At 53.7% G+C, this 2265-nt stretch overlaps 1 protein-coding gene across 1 annotated transcript in view; it reads left to right on the forward strand.

Moving 5' to 3' along the window:
• Positions 1-1815: 1815 nt before the first annotated feature.
• NFATC2 (nuclear factor of activated T-cells 2) overlaps positions 1816-2265 on the forward strand; it is an 82260-nt gene continuing 81810 nt past the window's right edge. The window contains exon 1 of the mRNA XM_017735041.1: positions 1816-2124. The gene's annotated coding sequence lies outside the window, so the exon portion shown is untranslated. The remainder of the gene's footprint in view (positions 2125-2265) is intronic.

A 2265-nucleotide genomic window follows, 5' to 3' on the forward strand; every position in this document is an offset into this window, starting at 1 on the left:
ACCGCAGTGAGGAGCTGGGGTGGTGAGGGTAGAAGTTGGGTTAATTACTTATTTCTCCCGACTAGAAATTAATTAAAATCGTTTTGCTCTCCTCGCAAAGCGGGGGCCTCGGTCTCCCTTAACCGTTTCCAAACAGGGATCAGGTGATTCCCATTTTGCCGATGCCGCTGGTGGATGCTCAGAGCCGGCGGGGAGCTCAGGTGCGGTACCTGGGGCCGGGGCCGCTGCCGAGCAGCGCCGGGGCTTGCGGGACCTCGCTCGTGGCTTCGCACTGCTCGTGGAGAGGGCTGAGAATGGGAAAAGCCTCCAGGTACGAGCCTGAGGGTCAGGTGCCACTTTTCGGTGCTTCCCCGCCATCCAGGGCTCAGGCAGGAATATCCTCACGGGAGATCGGCTCAGCCCTGGGGGACGGGGAGGAAAAGGCTCCCCGAGAGCCGAGGGGTGCCAGGGGGTCTCGCTGAGGGGTTCAGGGGGAGCTGCGGCCCCCGGGGTTCCCGGGCCGGGGCTGCCCCTCTCCCCGGGGGAAGCCGGTTGCATAACGGGCCCACGGGGCTGGGGAAGGTATTTCCGCCCCGACGTGTCCAAAGATGACAAAGGATAGGAAAGTGAGGTGCGCTGAGTTTCCCCGGGCTGCCTGCAGTTGCTAGCCTGCAGGACAACAAACCCGAGCAGCAGAAAGTTTGATTGCGATACCTCCTTCGAGTCGATTTGGGGAGCGAGGGAGTGAAAAATGGAAATGCGGGGCGGGTGCCAGGCAGCCCTCCGCGCTCACCCGGCCAAGTCCGGCTGCCGTGACTCACCCGGGGCTCCGGCTGACCCCGGCAGCGCTCCCCGAGGGGCGGCAGAGCTCCCACCCTCCCCGGAGTGTCGTTTATATATATATGTGACTTCTTCATCCCTGCTGGGAAAACTTCTGTGCAAGTGCAGCCGCAGGGAGACACAGAGCCCAGCGCCGAAGCGAGAGGCAGATGCTCCTTACACACCAGTGAAAACCATACATTGTGAGACAGCCGCAGTTCATGACATCCCCGGCTTTATTTTCCTGTTTTCTTTTGCTTTATTTTCCTGTTTATACATAGGACATGTAAACACACGCGGGTTGTCTTGGTTTCGGAGGCTTCCTTGGCTATTTCATTCTTGCTAAGCTCCACGTGTATCAGTGGAAATCCATGGGGTTGCTCCTTTCCTAAATTGATCTAAAAATAGGAACAGAGAGAGGTCTGTGAAACACCACTAAACAAATTCACCGATTTTTAATTTTTCTTTTTGTCTTCGTATGAAGAATTGAGCCAATGGTAATTAGAAGCCAAAACCTGTGCCAGTAACAAGATGGGTATTAATAGGGTGCTGGTGAATTTAAAAGACATAAATATAAGCTGGGGACTTCGCTTTTCTGAATGATTTATTCAAAGGTAAAAGCAGCAGCAGCAGCCTGAGCTTGTCTCTGCTGGGAAGAAGGAAAACTTCTGCACAGAAGCCCCGTTGCTTTGAAAGGCTTTGCAGTTCCTGCAAGTTTTGTTTAAAAAGCACACACTGGGATTTTTAACATCATCCATATTTCTTTCTTACTCGCTCTCTAACTTTCTGCTCAACAATTAAGTGCTTGTGCTGCAGACTGAGAAAGCCGCAGAGCTGCCTTGGCCCGGAGCTGGGAGACGTCATGGATTCCTGAGTGTGAAGTTGCAGGAAAGCCCTCAGTTTGGGAGATGGAGGCGATCCAGGGGTTTCCATGGCACTGGGATAAACAGGAGGAAACAGTGAGGGAATCCCGTTATTTTACAGCATTCAAAGACTATAAACACTCGGAGCAGGGAAGGAAGTGGCCTTTCCCTCTCTAGTAACCCTCATCTCAGAGCAGAGAACTGACTTCACTTCAGGAACAAGCTCAGCCCAGTTCGGATCCCTCTTTGCACCTCCAAACACTTACTGAGGAGGCGAGCAAGAGGGGTTCCCTCTGTCCGGGCGGCACTGGTTGAACATGGTTTAAAGGAGATTTTCTTTTCTTGTTTTTTTTAAATTTTTTTCTGCTTTTGATTTTTTTTTTTTTTTTTTAATTCCTGATGCAGCGAGAAACTGCCTGCAGGCTGGTACACTACCACCACATCATGAGGTCTATGGATCAAGGTAGGGTGTGACTGCTGCCTGTCTGTGTGCTCTGTGTGTGTCCCTGTGTCGCTCCCCTCCCGGGCTCGGCAGGTCCCTCCCCGGCCCAGGGTCCGTCCCGCGGCTCCAGCCCGCTGGCAGGCGGGGTGGGCAGGAGGGGTT

Source organism: Corvus brachyrhynchos, unplaced genomic scaffold, assembly GCF_000691975.1.
Source record: "Corvus brachyrhynchos isolate BGI_N302 unplaced genomic scaffold, ASM69197v1 scaffold10, whole genome shotgun sequence".
NCBI classification, from domain to species: Eukaryota; Metazoa; Chordata; class Aves; order Passeriformes; family Corvidae; genus Corvus; species Corvus brachyrhynchos.